At 44.5% G+C, this 22063-nt stretch overlaps 1 protein-coding gene across 2 annotated transcripts in view; it reads right to left on the bottom strand.

Annotated features, from left to right (window-relative positions):
* Positions 1 to 22063, bottom strand: part of LOC119164132 (adenosine receptor A2b-like) — a 220400-nt gene that overhangs the window by 5789 nt on the left and 192548 nt on the right. The gene's annotated exons all lie outside the window — the stretch shown is intronic.

Here is a 22063-nt window from a genome sequence, read left to right as displayed (position 1 = left end):
TTACTTTAACAAAACACACGGTTGTTTTTACACGTGTGTTAGCGTAAACCGCTTGTCAGCGCGACAAGGTATAGCCACGGTAGCGTCTACTCAGCACACAATTGGCACAATTTCCAAACGTTAGCCATACTGATCAAGAAGACGCAGCCGGTGGCGGTAAATAGAAACAAACTTATCCTTATCATTGTATCAATCATAAAAATGATGTTCCTCCAACTTTAACTATGTCGCACTGTGTGTAAAGAATCCATACGTTGCCAGACACACACTGCTAACGGTTCAGTTGGTACTGCCTGAAAATATCTCCCATTTCACAAGAGGGTTGTATGACACATCGTTCTTCCGAAAAGAAAAAAAGGAAAAAAATTGAAAAGACAAACTTCACATCTGCCTTTACGAAACGTGCACACAACAGCGCCGTCTGAAAGACGCGCTCGCTTCAACAGCCGTGTCCTTGACTTTCCAAAACTGGCATAGGTGTAGGCTTCCCCAGCATTTGCGCTGCTTTCTACCACACATCCCAAGGCGTTTGATTGATCGATGCTGATAACGCCTTGGGATGTGTGGTAGAAAGCAGTGCAAATGCTGGGGAAGCCTACACCTAGTGGAGTGAGTTTTTTTTGTCGTCCTAGCGTCGCAGTGTTGATTTCTTACATTTTTGAACTTTGATTTCACCGCCATCTGACATTGGAAGTGCAATTCCAGCGGGCGGATCGCAGCGCCATAAGTAGCAAAACAAAACGAGAAGCTATGAAGAGAAGAAACAGTTTACTCAAAGCATCGTATACGTCGACCTCCTCTCCAGCTGCCCATTAAAATAATTCTCTTTCTCTTTCTCTCCGTATTATAGATTGCCGAACTGCGCGGCACAGCGGGCAATTCCTCGTAACCCGAGGAATGCGACGCAAGGCGAGGTCGCTCCACGATTTGTGAAAAAAAAAAGTAAAAAGTGAAATGTAAAAACGGAACTTGGGGCCTGATCATGTAGCTCCCGGGAAAGTTTTCGGCGCAGATTCGCAGCAAGTTTACCTTTCTTCATCACTTTTTTTTTCGTTGAAGCTCTAAAATATAAAAAAATGTGCTGAAAAACAGCAAAGAAGTGCATGCAGCATGATAAAAAATTCACGGCGATTGCAACACCACTTCGTCTTTTTAAAATAATTTCCTCCGCATGACTTTTCCTTTTATTCCTGCTATATGTTGCGTTATTAGAAGCAGTAATAATTAAAGGTATTGTTTATTTGTTTTATGCAATAATTTATTTCATCCTTACTTTAATAAAGCTACAATTGAAGGTGGCGAGAGCTACCACTTTACCGCTTTGTTCGAAAAGTTATATTGTTCGAAAAGTTATATAGTCTTGCTCTTGGTGGACTCGAGTCTTGTGCTTGGTCGATTGAAAAACGTTCTTGTTTACCACATCCCCCTAATCATTGGCGCGTACGTGCACAATGCCATTCTTTATTTATCGTACTATTTTAAGGACTATAGTCTCTCTTGGGATAGTCCGACGCGGAAATTTCGGACTGTCTGTCTATCTGTGCTCTTGTGGGAACATAATCGGAACATAACGGGAATATGGGAACATAATGCTTTTTACAACACGTAATTCTAAAGACCGCAGTGCTTCTTACGCTGCTCTGGCGATCGAGAAAACGGGTCTTGCCAACGCTTCACAAAAACTAGACTAACCCTAACTATAACTAGATGGTGTGGTCACCTATCAGTAGCTTTGTGTTCTAGAAAAACTTCGTTTCTTCAAATAACTGCTAGATAGCGTCCGTATCTCACGCCGCGCCTCTCACCGATTTTTTTTTTTTTTTTTTGCAGAATGTCACATGAAGGTTTTACTATTTGTCTCACGACAGAAGACTATTGTCTTTCGATGAGTTGTGCCAGCGAAGCACGCAGGCACGCCGCCAATTTTCCCCTTGTCTTCCCTTCTCTCTTTCGTTATTTTTCCTTCTTTCCATCTTTCCTTCTTTTTTTTTTCTTTTTCTTCCATTTCACACTAAGCAAGAAAGGGTGGGAGGCGATCACGTGCGTATACCAACCTAGAACTTAATTACGCGGTAGTTCCACGTGATTGACCCTAAGAAAACCAGTATACCTTCAGGCAAAACCTTTTGCCAAAATGAAAAAAAACAAAGAACAGCGTCGATATATACCATATGAGTCAACCCAAATAACCACGTTAATGTTAAACAAGTGGGCGTGCGCAATTACGTTCTGTTCCATTTTCTCGTGCCTCCCCTAGAGTGCTCCGGTGCCATTCTCCACGTACGTCACCTTCTCTCAAGATCGCAAAGTTCGCAACTTTTTTTTTTTTTTTTGTCACGAGAAGTATCAGTGTGACAACAGGCCCTTCGCTGTCGCTACAAATTGACACATGAAGGGGCGAATTGGAAACGATCAGAGTATCTCATAAGCGGGCTGACAACAACACGCCGGTACAATCGTAGCAGGCATTCCTGGTTCGTTCGCGATGAAACGCCCTTATGTATCAAATTAGGAAACGTCTGATACTACTGTTGCCGGTTCTCCCTATCGGTGCTAAAGTGCGCAAGGGACACCTTTGTTCACTTATTCGTGCTTTCATTGTATCCAAATAAATATGCACACCGTAGAATGTGTGCTGTTATGAACTCGTTGCTATTTCCGGCACACTTTTCCCGTTCAAGACGCCTCCAGTAAATCATGCTTCAACTGTTTCAGTCCGATGAGCATTGTATTCCAGGTTCTTTTGTCAACACAACCCAAAGCGGGGTTACAAATTCGGATAAACTATTCTGATCGAATTCAACTACCTCTTTTGCTCGTGCTAAACTAACATTGGTTAGCAATGTCGGGCGTGCGCTGAGTCGTGGCTAAATAGCGATGCTAGTTTAAAAATTAACGTTTGTGCAGGCTAAATGGTGGCTCGTAATGGTAATAGACGTAACCTGCGAGGCATCGCAACAATAGTGATAGACACACAATGTCGTATGCACCAGGCCTGTAACCCGTAAAGGGGCGAAATTTGAATGGATGGTGGAGTTTCACCAATGACAAGTATTAAAACTATATATTTTTGAAGACCTTCAACGAGTGCCCTCCCCCCACTCCCAACATCCTTCCCCGAGAAAAAAATCCTGGCAACGGGCCTGATATGCACTCTTTGATAGCTTCAAGTCGACGTGGGTAAGGATTTAGAGTACAATGAACTCTACTATGGGAGAGCCATACCGATATGGTGGATGCAGCTGATCCTTTATCCGGAGACACAAACGGTGAAAAGAACCAGTCTATTTCAAATGGAAGATGAACTCAGATGGAGACAAAAAAACTAGAAGTCTGTAGGCTTACATTTAGGGGCAGGTTCAAGAACCCCATATGGTCTAAGTTTTTGGAGCCCTGTTACCGCATCATTTCGCAACTTACCGCGCATTTTACACGAGTTTTAATTCGTAATATCACATCAGTTCCTTGGAGTTTATGTCCCGCAACCACGACATGGTTATAATAGGTGTCGTGGGGGACATCTCCTGAAATTTGGACTAATTGGCGTTGTTTACTCTTCATCTATAGTCGGTAACAGCATAGTAAGCTCCACCTATAGCTGAATGCAGGAACAGCGCAACCTACAAGTAGTTACTTCGCAACTACGTAACAACCTACAAGTAGTTACGAAGTAACTACTTGTAGGTTGCGCTGTTCCTGCATTCAGTTATGTCCTACCAACTTGCCCAAGCTTCTACGCTCCACCTATAGCAGTCACCGCCCCACCCAGGTAGAATTTGCACGAACGTCTGTGTTTATAAAAAATATTCTATCGTTTATTTATTTATTTATTTATTTATTTATTCAAAATATCTTAAAGACCCGACAAAGCATTCTGTAAGGAGAGCATAAAAGGAATACATACATGAATTGGTACACTTTCCACACAAACAATAACATGAACTAAATGTCAATTATTATACAAGTCCTAACAGAAATAATTGATTGATTGATTGATTGATATGTGGGATTTAACCTCCCGAAACCACCATAGATTATTAGAGACACTGTCGTGGAGGACTCCGGAAATTTCGACCACCTGGGGTTCTTTAACGTGCACCCAAATCTGAGCACACGGGCCTACAACATTTCCGCCTCCATCGGAAATGCAGCCGCCGCAGCCGGGATTCGAACCCGCGACCTGCGGGTCAGCAGCCGAATACCTTAGCCACTAGACCACCACTGCGGGGCAAACTTACCATATCGTGGTACGGAACAAATTGTAGGAAACAGTTTTCAAACATTTACGACACCAATAAACACACACAAACGAGTGAGCACAATGTACATGAAACGTTAAAACAAAAATGTACAGTTTCATAAGGAGTCCGTAACACGTGCAACTATGGACTAACACGCACCCACACACTTATCATATATATAATTTACATTACCATGCATATAGATTATATACATAACTTTGCAATTATACAAGTATATATGTACATATTGTCACGTGAGTACGGATTGACCACAATGTCTGTTCACAGGAGCAGCAGCACTGGACGTCGAGCCGAACCGAGCGTTAGACCACCAGCACAACAACCAGTCTTCTTCGTTGTCACAAATTGGCATGGCTAAACCTCGTTCCATGCCCATGTCATTACCCCCCTTCCCAAAAAAAAAAGTACCGCTCTGATGCTCAATGCCGATTAGAAGTTAAAGTAATCGCGTACACGCACAAAGACGCATGACGAAGCAGTGCCAGGTGGTTTCGGGGTAGTGCGGCTTCATCCGTGACACATGAACAATGTCCGCCTGCTGGGAACGTCTAGATCGCCGAGTTGTGTCTTCAAGCAGGACTTCGTAGTTGACATCTGTGGGGCGCCTTAGTCCAGCAGCTGGTGCAACCCATGATGACTCTGCGTCCAGCCGAGGTCCAGCCCATGATGACTCTGGGTCGAGCCGAAACTCCGCTATTAACGTACGCGGAAGCATTACAGGCCATCCGTCCGGTCCGTCCATCCTGCAGACGGCGCCGTCATTCTACTCTGGACCACCGCAGTACGGCAACCCACCTACTGCACGGAAACCCAGTGTGTGCCATGCTCCCGACAACCCGCCTCTCTGTTGGTTGGTTGGTTCCTCAACAACTTGGCGCAACCCACCAAGGCGGATAGGCCATTAGTGGGGACGGTGCCTTGCTTATTATATTAATTCACGTCTTGAAAGGAAGGGTATAAATCATTAGGTAACATACGTAATAATTTATAGGTGTTATCACTTTGTTGAACCAGTCTTCTTCTTTGTCACAAATGGCACATACACGCATTGGCATGACTCAACCTCGCTCCACGCCCGTGTTAATATAATGATCACTCAGTTGCAATGGGTTACTTACGTGACGTCAGGGACATTTCACAGATTTCAGACATGTCACTTGCCCGTAGAGGCTCCTGTTGATATCACTCGTTTTCGGTCAAAAACATTTATTTCTTCGCAAATTTTAGCAAGAATACCGACCTCGCTTCTCTGGGAAACGTCTTGGTTAACAAGGAACGACGAACTTGTAATTTAAACATGTCTATAGTATCTGCATTACCATAAAAAAATGCTCCTATGGTTAGAACGGAAATTGCCGATGATTGCTCTGTTACACAGATGAATGGCAAGAGTGCTGCGGTACTGGGGGTGGAGCTTGTATTTGTTGTCAGGTCGTGACCGAGTCTCATCACACAGGCGTTTGAACTTCCCGCCTACACCGAAATCGAAATGCGACCACAGCGCCACGACAGGGTTAAGGCACTGGCGAGCGGAGTTTCATAGCCACTACACCGACACGGGTACGAAGAACAATTAACATAAACGAAAGCAGCTCGCCAATAGACGCGATAGACTTCGACAGTGACGACCACCAAAGACAACTTCGAACCTGGTTATGTAAATGCTACTGCATTTATTACAAACGGTGCTGCTCGTAAAAATAAATATTCCTGCTCCAAATTTTCTTTGCTCTCCCATTCTCACCACCGAGGTAGCGTTAAGCTCGTCTCCTTTTCCTCCGTATATTTATTTTTCCTTTTTCCTTAAATTTATTTTTGCAATTCTCGTTCTGTTCTGTTTTAACTGCCTTGCTGTGAAATGGTTGAAGCTGTTTTCACCTGAGCTGCTCCCTTTCTAAAAGTTCCGCGGCAAAAAAAAGAAAAGTTGTTGCCCCCCCAAAAAAACAAAAATGAACCATGAAAACATTAAGCGAACAAAAAAGATAGCGTGCAAATGGAACAGATCTTCGCGAACGGCGTCGCATTCATTTGAAAAGCCGAGTCGGGGAAATGATACGCGGGGCGTCCTTTCGGCGTAATGGTGTCGCGCATGCAAGCCCGCTTTGAACGCGCAGAAGCTATATCAGAGAGACAGTCTTGTTTCTTTTTTCATTTTCTGGGCATGGAGCGTTCATGATGGATGCAAAGTAAGCGAGCCAACCAAACAGGCAGCTACGGAGGGTGGCAGCTTCCCACGCAAGGTGGCGTCGTCGCGTGGAAGGGCCAATGAGGCGCCACGCGGTGACAACCGTTTCGCGCTCAAAAAAAAAAGGCGGGAACCAAATTGAAAGCAGCGTATGGCAAAAAAAAATAAAAAAAGAAAGCTGAGTGTCAGAATGACGAGGCTGTTATAAGAAATGAAACCCACAGAGAATAACGCACACTGTGTAGACCGAGCCGGAGAGTTCTGGTACGTTTTTGTCGTTGTCGTCGTTGTCATTGTCGTTATCGTTTTATTTTTTCACAAAATCCCTCGTATGCGTGTTTGCGCGTAAAACTTGCTTGTTTTTCTACTTTTTTTTCATTCTCTCATAAACCACCTTCTATTTTTTTCTTTGGTATTTTGTGTTACTACTATTACCGCACACCGAATGGGCGCTTCTTCTTTGAATGACATTCGTTCGTTCGTTCGATGATTTCATTTACTTATTTCATATATTCCTGATGTAATATGAAACATCTCGTCTGGTCTTCTTTTGTTGCTTTTCTGACATGCTTTCTTTTCATTGCAGTTCTATTTATTTTTTTATACTCCCCATTTTCTTAATCTTGCTGCTATCAAGCTTTATTTCGTTAATATGGGATTCGTCAATATTCACTTATCCCATCACTTCTTTCAAAGTAGTATTTGCTTAATCTTTGTGTGCGTGAGAGCTTTTACGAATTTTTGCGCGACAGATTCTACAGTTTGTTAGGTTTTTCTACGGGATTTATACAAATGCTTATTTAATTATGCTAGTAAGATTGTGCATGCACTTTAGTAGTATTGCTCGCTATACTCCAATCTGTTGTTTAGCTTGTACAATTTTGTTTACTACGTTGCAAGTTTTATATCCCCCTTTTTGTGGTCTTTGGACTACAGTGTGTAAAGAAAAAGAAATTTTCTTTTTTCAATTTTTCATTATTCCTTTATTAACATTTCCTTCACTTTATTTACCTTCTCATTGCCGCAAGGATTCTCCAAAATACCGTAAAAAATTGCACAATTCTGCATAGATTCGACAGTGTCACGCTTTTTAAATGAATCGTGGGCTACATTTGAGCGAATCCTCGAGCGAGCAGATGGACGTCACGGCCAACTAACATTAGAACAATTCACAAACAAAGCTTCGCATTAAAATGAAGGCGAGCCACGCCTGAAAAGCCCCGCCAAGGTGAACCCTACAGGAAGGACACGCCCACCTCGACTGCGGCGTTTGTATATACAGCCCCGCATTAACAGCTATTTCAAAGCGATTACGATTTCTGTGCCGATTAAGGGACGGTGGTGTGTTTTATGGCGGCGTCAAAACCACTCCGCGCAGTCCCACGCCAAGCCTGGTGCTTACTCAAAAGATTCGCCTAATTCCACGACCACCGCATTTAGCACACGCTGTCTGGAACGCCACCTACGCCGTCTCGCATTGCGGTATAGGCCTGATTTAGCGTACAACGCGTAGGAGTAATCTGCAGCGCCTGCAACTGTAGTCGCTGTTGCTAAATCTGTGACTTTCGTAATCGACATCACAACGCCTGCAAAAGTCAAACACACCAGCGTTCTATGAGTGTGTTCGAGTAAACGGCGGCAGCGTAAACAACGTGGCAAAGACAGAACAAGTGGCTAAAGTAGGCCTAAGGCAGAGTGTGTGCCATAGCTTTGAGCGTGCGTCATTACTTCCTGTGACCAGGGAAGCGAGAAGTCGTTCATAAAGTGACTTCTGGTTTTGGGAACCCGTGTACAACAGAGAGAGTCGTCGACTTTTTGTATTCAAAGCGAATGATTCATTGGTGAACTGCGCAAAGAGTTTTAATATAATTAGCTGAGATTATACTTAAACTACTGGGGTGACCTTCGCGCCTCACTTTCAACTGCACTTGAAAGAGTCCGCCTATAGGTGGACTACAAAACTAATGTGATGTACAACAGCCTCGGCAGAAAACACCACTTTGCGATAGGTGGAGAGACGCTGGAAGTCGTAAAGGAATACATGTCTACTTAGGACAGCTAGTCACCGCAGAGCCGAATCGTGAAAGTGAAATCAGTAAAATAATAAGTATAGGGTGGATCACATTCGGCAAACACTCTCAAATCATGAGTGGTAATCTGCCCCTTACCCTCGAGAAGAAGGTACATAACAGCTGCATCTTGCCGGTACTTACCTATGGAGCCGAAACCTGGAAGCTTAAAAAGAGGGTTCAACTTAAATTGACGATGACGCAGAGAGCGACGGAAAGGAAAATAACAGGTGTAACCGTAAGAGACATGAAGAGAAAAGATATAGCGAAACGCAATAGTTACGCAGTGGAAAGACACTGCAGGTGATTGTGATAGAGCTTCTTTTAGTTAGCCAAGTTTATATATATATATATATATATATATATATATATATATATATATATATATATATATATATATATATATATATATATATATACAATCAAAACCACCACTATTTACCGCAATGGTGGCATAAGCCTATGATAAAACCTAACTTGACCTAACCGAAGCGATACTTCAGCGAAATGCGTTTAGACGAGCTGCGCCGACTTACTATTGCATTACTGGACAACAAACAAACAGCAATCGTCCGTGGATAAGTGACGCCATACTGCGGGATCATAGCGAAATAGAACAGAAAAAATATAAAGCTGCATGAGACAAATTGCTCAAACTATCAAAGAAGTGCACACGAGAGATAGGGGGCAAGAGAGGCACCTCAACCGCTATATACCTTTTCTGTGCACTACGTTATGATCAACTTAACCTCCGCCCCCCCCCCCCCAACCGGGAAAGGAAAACCTAGCAGACGCCTCTGGCAGTTATCATAGGAATGGTCCCTGCCTCAGATGTAATTCAACGAAGTCTTAAAGCTTACTTCGCGGCCTTATTCCGCAACGCCTATATATGAACATAGACTAGTTCACGAAATCACGTGCTTGATGGTGTAGCAAATGGCCCCACCTACGAGTGGTGGATGACGCCATTATATATATATATATTTAATTTCGCGATAGAAAGACAGCTGACATCACGGTCAGAATGATCTCGATCACAACGAGACCTAAAATTTGACATGCTCTTAGCCTCGTTCGCTGTACACTTTTCGAATTGCTGTCTCAGTGCTCTAAAACTTGGACACATCGCGGCGCAGCGCTACTTTTGTTTAAACTGCGAATGCCGTATACGCTCTTGATCGGGCGATTTTGGGTTTGACGCAACGTGACGAAGAGATAGCTGCTACGCGCGGCTTTGTATCCCCTTTAGCTCTGCGATGACACACAGTCCAGCCCGGCTGCGGTGACTCCGTTTCCAATGGAGGCGGAAATGTAGGCCCGTGAGCTCAGATTTGGGTGCACGTTTAGAGCCCTCCACTACGGCGTCTCTCATAATCACATGGTGGTTTTGGCACGTTAAACTCCACATATCAATCGACACACTGAAAAACGAGGCATCATATGGGAACGGCACAAAGAGTGGTCACATGCGAGTAATGTTTATGTAACTAAATTGAAGAGGGCATCTGGGACATTGCGGGCATTACATAGTTTCCCATAATTAACTATAGAGAGGGCTCTGGCGCTGCGATCGTTGAGCTACCATGGGAATGATGGGTAGTACATCGATTCACATAGTGTTCGCGCTTGTGAGTTTCTAACGCACTTGCGGCTTCGTTTATAGTGGTGCTTTAGCTTTTCTTTTCGATAAAAGACTGTTACATTGTGAACTTCGCGAGGAGGTTCGAACTGGGGAGCCTAAAATGTTAAGGTGGAGACGTGGAACTCCTGCACATTCGCTGTGTTTCGTACACTGCGGCAGAGCGGCTCCACGTAAAAAACACGCAGTCAAACGGAGGCCAAAGAACGACGTATATAGACCAACATGTGTGCCACCTTTCGCTCCCATGTTGCGTTGCTCGCTGTGTTGCCTCTAACACTGGTCCCGCCTGTACATTGCGGTACGTGTACTAGGATTAAGGCACGCGCGCAGTTCCGGTGGACGATGGCCCCTTCGCCAAGTCTGCACAATGTGTGTGCGAGATATGTGTGCATATACTTTTAAGCACATGTATATATGAAGAAAGCAGGGAGGATGTACCTCAGAAGGATTACTCTGTAAGTGCCGTATATTTCTGGAGACAGCGGACGCGTTGCTTACGCAACAAACCGCCGATTTCGACCGGGGCATAGAGCCCGCGGTGTTACCTCACTTCCTGTTGCAGAAGGGCGTTCTTTATTGCTGCGGACTGCCGTATACCTACCACACTTATCCTGTCAGTGTAAATCCTAGCAGCGCGGTCCCCTGAGCTGCAATCGTATACTGGCTTGAAAAGGCTAGATATAAACGTCCAGATGGAGAATGGGTGGGATTTATCTGTCGCAGCGTCTTAGCCTGAGCTTGCGATTTAGAAAAAGATGGTCTTAACTGAGTTGCGTGAAAAATTGAACTCGCCCAGCAGTCCAGAACTCACCCAACTCGCCCCGCAGTTCGTGCTTCTCAAAAATAGTCGTTCGCGCATGCGCGTGACGTGGAGACCAAAGTGCTGTCACGTGTCTCTTTGCGAATGCTGGGAGAACTGTACACGAGTGTTTCGAGACAGAAACTACAGATAAGAAACATGGCTTCATTCATATGAGCTTGTTAACCTTTTTTCCAACTGAAGACTCGCTGGGCTCGTCCTGACTATTCGTAAAACTTCATGTTGAGAGACGTGAACGGCGGCTGCCATTGCTACCACTCCTGTTTTGCGGGACGTTAGACTTCATCTCCTGTAGTTTAGCGAGTGGCCGACCGACGCAGGAGTTGGTGAAAAATAATAATAATAATAATAATAATAATAATAATAATAATAATGCGTTTATTTCATCATCATTGTGTACATGATGACAGGGGCCCGCAGTAAAAGCTGCAGAATCCGAGGATCGTTCCAATGAAAACTCCAAAAAAAGAAAAAAAAAACAGCTTGACTGAGCTGCTGACCCCTAACTTGGCGAACAGCAAGGATTTCAAGAATAAAGAAAAAAAACACAACCAAATGTGCATAACATAACAGAAAAAGAAAAATGAAAGACACAATACAAGGAAGTACACTTTTAAGGCACAGAAATGGCGAGCAAACAGATAACAGGAATTATGAAAGAAAAAATGATAACAACTCTTTATTTGTCAATGTTTCAAGGGGTGCGTTTTTAGCTGCGAAGTTATTGAGCAGTTAACTTCGTTGTTTTGAGTTCATGAAAATAATTTTAAATTTATCTTTTTCCGCTGCTTTCTGTCCAATTTAAAACTAGTGTCTACCGCGCTAGCGGAACCCTATTTCTAGTATCGCCGAAAAAATCGACGGCAAAAATTGTGTTCAGTGTCGTCCCCAAACCAATCAGAGTCAGTTATTTGGTTGTTCTCATGTTGAAAGGTTATGTTGATAATAATTAGCATGATGATGATGACCTACATGTAGGCCTCGCACTCACTTTAGGGGATAGGCAAGAGTGGTTTCTTTCCATTCAGTAGCTTCCTCCTTGTTCACACAAGAGCTTCTTCGTATAAAAACCCAAGCGGACAGTGCCAGCACCAACACGGTTGGCTCCGTCTGCCGCTTCCACAACCGACAGCGACAACACGGGGCCAGATGACAACGTGTGAAAACACTCACCGAATGGTAGAACTACTGTTAGACTGAAGTCGCTGCTGTAATTAAGTGCGTACTTACCTTTTTCGCAATTGGAAGGCTCGTAGTACGACAGTATAACGAACCGCTACAGTACTTAGGGTGGTGGCACCGAAAACAACACCAGTTCAGCCGGAAACTATTACGCGACGTCACAAAAGCGTGGGCGTTACAAGTCTATTTCGTGTGAGCAAATGAAGCGTTAAAGTAAGGAGCTTGCGCTCACAAACACAAACAAGAGTAAACGGAACATAAGTGTGAAAAAAATTGCAGCATATCGACGCGGTGAATGATGATAAGTGGGGCGAAGCTGTATGCAGCCCGTCCTCGTGGTACTGCGAGTGCGGGTGCGTAAGACCAACGAGGAACTGGCAAACGTCAGGGCCTCGTCCACCGTCGTCTTGAAGCTCAACATCGTTCAGAGGTACGCCAGACCACACGAAATGGGTGGACGGACGCATGGACGGGCGGATGAACCGACGTCTAGACAGACAGACAGACAGACAGACAGACAGACAGACAGACAGACAGACAGACAGACAGACAGACAGACAGACAGACAGACGGACGGACGGACGGACGAACAGACAGACAGACAGACAGACAGACAGACAGACAGACAGACAGACAGACAGACAGACAGACAGACAGACAGACAGACAGACAGACAGACAGACAGACAGACAGACGCTTCGCCCCACTCATCATTCACTCCGTGGATATGCTGTGTGTGTGTGTGTGTTTTTTTCCTAGCAGACTCTGCCTGCGTCGGCCTTGCGAGGCGAGAGAGGGGAAAGGGAGCGACAGTTGGCATGGGACGAAAGCATGTGCAGTGGTGGTGTAGATGGCGCAGCCGACGCCGGATCCGTGACATCGTACGACTAAGCAATGCTCCGCATTTACCCCTAGTTCACACTGAAGCATCCGCTTTCTAAAACGAGCGAGATTGTCCTGTCACCGAAACGTAGTGTTGTTCGCACTGGACGCGCACCGCAGCGCCGATTTCACCGAGTAGCCATAGCGCACCATCTTCTGAGTGAACAATCAACTACGGGGTGAGCGCGGGATGGATGGATGCGATGTTCCCCGGATGTCGTTGGTGGCTCTCAACTTCAGTGCGCCCGTGAAGAGTTATAGATCCTTTTATTTTGCGCGTTTTATCGCTCGTTACAACTATTCTAACGAGAAAAGCAACTCCTTCACAAGGTGCTCGCGATTTAACGAGCAAAGCAAGGTAGGCACAGAAACTCGTACTTACCAGTCAACCCGGGCTCATTTCCTTCTATTTTTTATCTCTCTCCACAAGTCGTCTTTTAGTTAGCTGTCCTTGTGCGTGGGTTGGCATTTGCCGCATAGGACGGGGTGGTTGCGCACCAATTCAATAAGCATTTCCACTAAAGAACGTTACTTGACTGTGACATGACGAGCGAGTCGCACTTGGCCGCTATTTTTTTTTCTTCAAATTCCTCGGCCAACGCTCCTATTGCATCGCGGCAAGCCGATCCGGCGGCAGACGCCGCAAAAATTGGTTCGAGAGTGATCGGCGCGTAGAGGGCCATTTCGTCGGATCTCTAAGTCCACCGAATCGGATTCAGCGCGCTTTCGGCAACCGGAATGATCAGTGTGAACGTGCCATTAATGGTAATGAGTATTCGTCGACGCCACCTGCATCGTGCGGAATTTTCACACACCAGGCCACCTGACTTGCAACTTTAGATATACGGTCCGAATCACAGGTCCCTCCTGGACCTCCTGGAGGAAACACTGCTTTCCCAATTTTCTGGTAATGTGCATTGGTGCCACAGGGAAACTTACGCAATAAAAAGTGTTAAGGTTTCATGTACCAAAACAAAGATGTGATCTCGTGGCAAGGCGTAGTTGAGGACTACAAGAGCTTCGACCACCTGGGGTTGTTTAACGTGCGCCTAAATGTAGATACACGGCACGCTAGCATGCTGCCTCTAGCGAAACGCACGGCGGAATGTGATCGCGGCGGCAGGAATCGAATCCGTGACCAGCGGGTCAGCAGCCGAGAAATATAGCCGCAGTACCACCGAGGCGGCTAGTCTCAAATTCACATACAGTAGGCTTATGAAGATTACTTGTTTACTTCTGGTGAAAGATCCTTGAAAAGAAGCTTTCTATCGAGCCGATGTTTTGGCACCTGGAGTTCTTTCGAAAGCAGCAACAGTTTAGTTGCATTAATTGTGAATTAATGTTCCCAGATCTTTCACTAGGGACATTATCGTGAATGCTTCGGCTCAGAGAAGGACGAAGGAATTCACGGGTAAAGAACATGCATGCAGGCTGATAATGATGATCACACCTAATCTTTATCAAGCGCCATGACTGATTTATGTTTACTGTTTTTTTTTTGCGCATGAGCAACTATGTCCATCATGCACGAAACGCATGGTATGGTTTTCTTAAGAAGTTGGAATACCTCGTAGAATCCTTGTCTACGACTTTACTAGAGAAAAAAAATTAATCTCAAAGCTTGCACTATCCAAGCCTATTTTTCCTCAGCATAGTCTCCTTAGAGGCTTTTCACACTACTTGTTCTGATTCTGGAGGGGTTAGTGACTTGGAACGTATGCTCTGGCAAGGCCCCTCGTTACGGGTTCCAAGTCGGCTCACAGAAAAAGACTGGGACTCTGCCCTATGAAGTTTAGACTTGCTACCACAACTACGGGCTGTCCAGAGAGCCTACGATGTGGCGGTGAGGCTAGGCCTCCCTGTTCCTACGTGGGAGTGGCCCGCGACGTTGCTCTAAAGGAGCAGCGTTTCTCAGGACCCAATAAAGTTATTTTTCTAACTGTCTGTCTTGCACTAAGCTCCACAAAGCTTGGTGTGAAACAAAACGCATCCACCTCATGCTTACGCATACCTTATCTGAGCAAGGCTGCGCTGTAGTGTGGTTGTAGGAAGCATGGTCTACATCTTTCAGTTACCGTCCTCAGTTCTTTATTCGTCGTTTTCGTCTTCGAAAAACAGTGCTATGCTCTGATTATACCTGCGCAGCCACTTGTGGGCCTAACTGATCCCTTCATTTTGAGCGAACCAAAGGTCAGTAATGGGATTCACTCCAATTCTGTGGCACACACCCGTTCGTGATGATGATAGTTTTTTGGTTCATTGGACAAGGAACAATTCGCTAAAGAGCTTCGTTGCTAAAGAAGTCATTCATTACACCCTTAATTATATGGCCTGCGTAATGTGCTGTTGATAGCGGGGATACTAGACCATTTTTCTGTCAGTTCCTTGCTATAGCTAGCATAGATATCTGTAGATGTCTATAGGTATCTACGGATACGTATACAATAGATATCTCTACATATATGATTAGGAGTCGCATTTCTCCCCACCCACTTCATCCTGGCAACCTATTCCCGCGATTTCATCCTCCATTTTTTCTAATCATCATAACAATCATAACAGTCGTCATCTCATAGGAACTATCCGAAACCGCGTTTGAAGGTTGCCGAAATATTATTATTATTATTATTATATTGGTTTTATTGGCGCAAGGGCCATGTTTGGCCAAAGAGCGCCATAAAAATTATAGAAGTGTAATAGTTGTCAGTGTATAACAATGGTATTTAGGGATGTGAGCAATGATAATGTTACGTGGCTGTATAGTGGCCTAAAATTCCGCGCTCCAAGGCAGGTAAACATAGATACTAAAAACATAGATAATAACAACATAGACAACATAAGGTAACAACATAAGGTAACAACATAAGGTAAACATAGATACTAAAATCATGAGCATGACGTGGCACTTGAAGTGAGGATGAATGATAGACGGTCATAGTAATAAAATCATAAAAGGATAATAGCACAACTGCCTTGTCAACGACCCTTGTGTCCAAGGGACGCCAGGCAGGTGCTTTTTAATGTAGTTACCGCAGCAGCAACCTCCACTTGGAGGTCGTGCTACGGATTTCCTGGAAATATGACATGAAAATTATTTATATCTTTTAAAAATGCGAGCAATGATTTGTGCTTAAAAACAGGCTCTTTACCTATAAACATTGACGGATGCAGTGGCATTTGATGTCGGTGAAGAAGTAGAAAGTGTTTTTGTCTAAGAGCATCCAATTCCTTGCATTCAATTAAAATATGAAGAACGCTGAGTGGGTCACCACATCTGTCACACACGGGAGGATCACCACCAGACAAAAGGTGTGAATGAGTGCTATGGGTGTGTCCTATTTGTAGTCTTGTGAGTATTACTTGAGTGTGGCGTGACCTTGATATTGACGGCCAAGTTCCAAGGCTCGGTTTGATAACATGTAGTTTATTTCGCGTTTGGTTATCCCATGAAAGCTGCCAGTGCGCCCTGAGCTTCTGTTTTACGAATTGTTTGAGTTCTAACGCAGAGACAGCCATAGGTGCATTAGTGTTAGCGTTGTCCTTAGCTGAGGCAGCCAGTTGGTCCGCTAACACATTTCCCCGGATTTCGCGGTGCCCTGGCACCCAGCACAATACAACTTGTTTTTTGAGCGAGTATATGGTGCACAGAAGAGAGTAAAGCATCAAAAAGACAGGATTTTTATGTTTTTTGAGGGTCTTCAAAGCTTTTATGACACTCAGAGAGTCGGTGAATATTATCGCACGTTGTAGCTTTAGTTCCTTTATATGTTTAGCGGCCACAAGTATAGCATAGGCCTCCGCTGTGAATATGCTTGAATTAGGGTGGAGAATGCCAGAATCTGAAAAGGATGGACCAACGGCAGCATAGGACACGCCACTATCAGACTTGGAAGCATCCGTAAAGAATTCAGGACAGTTGTATTTGTGCTGCAATTCGAGAAAGTGAGTGTGTATATGTGCTATAGGCGCATGCTTCGTAACTTCAACAAATGATGTATCACAGTCTATGGGCTGCCACTGCCACGGCGGCAGACATGGAACGGGAGCCATCAGACTGTGTTCAATAAGTGGCACACCCGTTTGTTCAGCGAGGCTCCTCACACGAAGTGAGTAAGGCTGTTGAAACGAAGGACGGTTCTCGAAGAGCGTACAACTTGACAGGTCATTGATAGTCGTGTGTGAAGGGTGTTCTTTGTCTGCGTTCGTTTTTAAATAGTATATAAAAGACATGTATGTTCTTTGCAGGTGCAATGACCACTCATTGGATTCGACATACAAACTCTCCACGGGACTAGTGCGAAAAGCTCCCGTAGACAGACGGATGCCCAAATGGTGGACTGGGTCAAGCATTTTCAGAGCACTTGGGGTGGCAGACTGATATATTATTGCCCCATAATCCAGGCGCGTTCGAACGAGGCTTTTGTAGAGATTGATCAAACAATTTCGGTCACTCCCCCATGATGTGCGTGAGAGTACTTTCAGAATGTTCATTGTTTTTATACATTTGTTTTTAATATACTTGATGTGTGATGTAAATGTGAGTTTAGAATCCAAAATTAGGCCTAGAAATTTATGCTCGGCCTCTACAGGTAACCGCTGGCCAAGCAAGTCAATTTCGGGATTTGGGTGGAGGCCTCTCTTTCTAGAAAAGAGCACACAGGTGCTCTTCTCTGGACTTAACCTGAACCCGTTTTGGTCAGCCCACTTGGATACTTTGTTCAGACAAAGCTGGACATGCCGTTCACACACTGCAAGATTACATGACCTAAAGCCTACCTGGATATCATCCACATACATTGAATAGAATGTGTTATGTGGAATGCAGAGTCGTAATGAATTCATTTTTATAATAAAGAGGGTGCAACTCAGGACACCACCCTGGGGTACTCCCGTTTCTTGAATAAACGGCCTGGACAAGACATTCCCAATACGAACACGGAATGTTCGCTCGGATAAGTAGCTCTTTATGATATTCAACATATTGCCATGAATACCAATGTCTGACAGATCTCTAAGGATGCCGTAGCGCCATGTGGTGTCATATGCTTTTTCCATGTCAAGAAACACACAGAGACAGTACTGTTTGTGGATGAACGCATCGCGTATGTATGCTTCAATGCGTATGAGATGGTCTGTAGTAGATCGGTCCTCTCTAAAACCACATTGAAAGGGGTCAAGAAGTTTGTTGGTTTCTAGAAAATGCATAAGTCTTTTGTTTATCATTTTCTCGAACACCTTGCACAGGCAGCTCGTAAGGGCTATTGGACGGTAACTTGTAACTGAAGAGGGGTCCTTGCCTTCCTTTAGAATAGGAACAACAATGGCCTCCCTCCACGTAGACGGCAGGTACCCAGCAGCCCAGATAGTGTTATACAGAGCAAGTAAACTGATTTCGGTGTCATCGTGAAGGTGTTTGAGCATGTCATACATAATTCTGTCTGGTCCCGGCGCTGTGCTGTGGCACGCATTGAGGGCCGTCCTAAGTTCGGCAATTTTAAATGGAGTATTATACTGTTCGTTTGTTTTGGACTTCAACTCTAGTGTTTTCCGTTCTGTCATTTCTTTATGTTTTAAGAAAGATTTTGAGTAGTGCGCAGAACTGGAAATGCGCTCAAAGTGCTTGCCAAGGCTGTTGGCCTGGTCCTCCAGTGTGTTCCCTTGACTCACTAAAGGCAGAGGATATGCTTGCTGCCCCTTAAGACTTCTGAGGCTGCTCCAGACTTTCTTTTCATTGGTGTAGGAGTTAATGCCGGAGAGAAACTTGACCCAACTCTCCCTTCTTGCCTGACGTCGTGTTCGCCTACCCAGTGATTTCACTTTTTTAAATTCGACGAGGTTTTCTGCGTTTGGATATCGGCGCAGGATGCCCCAGGCTTTATTTTGTTTCCTACGCGCTTCTCTACAGTCATCGTTCCACCAGGGAACACGTCGTTTACACGAGTGCCCATTTGTTTGCGGGATACACTTTTCAGCAGCATCCAGAATAAACGCACTGAAGAATGCTACTGCGCAATCAATGTCACAATTTGTGATAAAGTCACGAGGTAAAAGTGTCAATTCTTGAAATTTCTCCCAGTCAGCGGATGCTATTTTCCATTTGGGAATATGAGGAGGAACCTCATGCGATAATGTCAAGTTTAACATAGCAGGAAAGTGGTCACTGCCGTACGAATTCATGACCACGTTCCATTCTAACTCGGTAAAGAGAGAGGGAGAACCAAGCGCCAAGTCTATCGATGAGTATGAGTTGTGATGAATGTTGTAATAGGTAGGCTGTTTTTTATTGAAGAGGCATGCTCCGGAGCACAGGAGGAATTGCTCTATCAGTCGGCCTCTCGCATCGCACCGGGCATCCCCCCACAGAGTGTTGTGAGCATTGAGATCACCAACAACAATGTAGGGTGCCGGCAGCTGGTCAATGAGGTGATGAAAATCTGTGCGGTTAAGTTTGTAGCTTGGTGGTATGTATAGTGAACACACAGTGACTAGTTTGTCAAATAGAATGACGCGGACTGACACTGCTTCGAGTGCCGTCTGAAGAATAAGGGGTCGGCAAGGCACGGATTTTTGTACTATTATAGCTACACCGCCGGATGAAGCAGTTGCCTCATCCCGATCCTTGCGGAACACGGCATATTGTCTAAGAAAGTATTGTCTAAGAAATACGCTATTGTCTAGCGTATTTTCCTCATTGCATTCATTTCTCTTATTTTACCACACACCAACCCCCGTTGCCACTAACACATGCACCATCTCATCAATTTATATCGCGACTTTTGAACTATTCAAGCAATAAAGACTGTAAGCAACTGCTAACCGAATAAGAACGACGCGATGTGTCACGATGCCACAAAAACGGAACGAGCCAACGTGTGGTGCAAAAGAGTGGCTACTTGGGCTGGTTGTTTTGCATTTCTGAAAGTATATTTCTTAAGGGTGTAAGTGTGCGCCCTCTTCAATCTGTCTTCTTTCTCCGGAATGCCATATAGAATGAAAATGTTCCAGATGAGAGTAGAACGTCGAGTGTTACGTCATCACCAACTGGGCAGCTCCCTGCATGGACCAACCGCTGTCGGAAGCGAAAGAGGAAAAGCGGAAGCGGATAGCGCTTCACTTCCGCCGTTCACTGCGGCAGTCGAGAATTGATGCACTTCCGTTCATTGCGACATGTACGCTTTAGAAAAAAAAAACAAAAGGGTCTAGCATATATATATATATATATATATATATATATATATATATATATATATATATATACGCGAGACTCACGAAGGCAAGCCATACATTTGAGAAAAGGTAAGTACCACACATTGGTGGACTAGTTCGTGGATTGCGTTAAGGCAATATATCTAGCCAAGAACGAACAATCCCAGGAAACGGTGAAGAAGACTGGAAAATATTCTTCACTTTTTTCTGGGGTCGTTCGTTACTGGCTGATTTTGCCTTCTCGGTGACAAAAGGCCGCCTTAAAGAACCTCAGTGAGCTTTCCGATGCGAAATGACCTGTGAAAACAGAACTGCCTTCAGAGGCAGCTCTTGAGCTACAGCATTACAAGGATTTCATCTCAGCTAAATTAAAGGAAAAAGCACTATGGAATATGTAAAGTAAGAATTACATATTACTTTACATAACCGTAATTATCTATGGCAAAAAAAGAACAATAACTAGGCATGCGCGGTTTTTCTTCTCTTTTTTTCCCCTTCTTTTGATGGGGCTCAGCTGATATTAAGGGCGTAGGCCTTTCACACACAAAATTGAGGTACCTCGGGAAGCACTCACGTATTATCGATGATGGCCGATTTGTTTCTTCCGATTTTCCGCAAGCAAATTAAATTCGTGAGAGAATCAGCATGTGTACGGAGTGCTTTGTTTTTCCTTCGTCCAACTCCACTTTTTGGGGAGCGCTAAGTAAAACCCTATCATGAGCGCACGTGTCTTTTCCTCGTAAAATAAAAAAAAACACGAAAAAACACGGCATTAAAAGTGTTTAGAATGGAGTCAGGTGTATTCGTGTGAAGGCTTTTATGACACGGGCGTAGCACAGTGTTCGTCACCGGTATGCACATTTACAATTACAGATCATCGCCCACTATGCATAGAAAGTTTTTTTTTTTCTTTTCACGCCGTCGAGACTTTGAGAAATAGATTCCTGTTACTCTCGCTGGATGGCAGGTGAATCCCTCGTGGATTGCATCGGGGCCACACTCCAGGGAAATAAAGACGAAAATGAGCTTTGTTCTTGCTATTGCAATGCTTCTCTTCGCTATTGCTGGCTTCTCTTATATAGTCGTAGTCTCGTTCTCATCGCTTTCGGTATTCCGTCGAGTCCCAATCACCTGGTATTTCTTTTTCAGCATATCTATTTTTTTTTCATTTTCATTAGTTTCCGGGAGGCCCATGCATGGGAGGTACCACTAACGTCCCAGTAATCTGATAAATATCTCTAGGAACCCGCTGACGGTTAGAAGCCATAGATAGCTCTGTTTACACCATGGGCTAATAACGCACGCCCATGAACACAATATTGGCATTATTTCGCTCGTTCACTCCCTATCTCAAACGAGCCCATTCTCATTGCTGTTTTTCGGTTATCAGAGCCACATACTATCTCCATTTGCCGGAACCAGCGACACGTGTGGGGCGTACTTTTGTGTTCCGTCGTTCGCGCGCTGTGGTAGTTAACTTGCAAATGGTAATTACCGTTGTACACTACATTCCGTTATGCAGTGCACTTCATGATTTGTGGGGGTTTAACGTCCCAAAACCACGATGGACGGTTCCATCAGAGCGCTTTCTGAATACGCGGCCCATATCGGCACGCCACTACAGCTGTGCATATTACATCGCATGTTCACAAATAACTACTGGACTCGATGCCATTTGACTTCTTTACATTGCGTCGTTCTTTCCCCTCATAAGTATGCACACTCTTCCTCCACCATCTTGCTTATATGCGAAATGTCAGCTCAAATCAACGCATGATAAAGAAATACTAGTACTTTCGCGCTAATAAAACATAT

The sequence above is a fragment of the Rhipicephalus microplus genome, chromosome 8 (genome assembly GCF_043290135.1).
Source record: "Rhipicephalus microplus isolate Deutch F79 chromosome 8, USDA_Rmic, whole genome shotgun sequence".
NCBI lineage: Eukaryota > Metazoa > Arthropoda > Arachnida > Ixodida > Ixodidae > Rhipicephalus > Rhipicephalus microplus.
The sequence above is the reverse complement of the archived record's forward strand: the minus strand, read 5'-3'. Positions and strand labels throughout refer to the sequence as shown.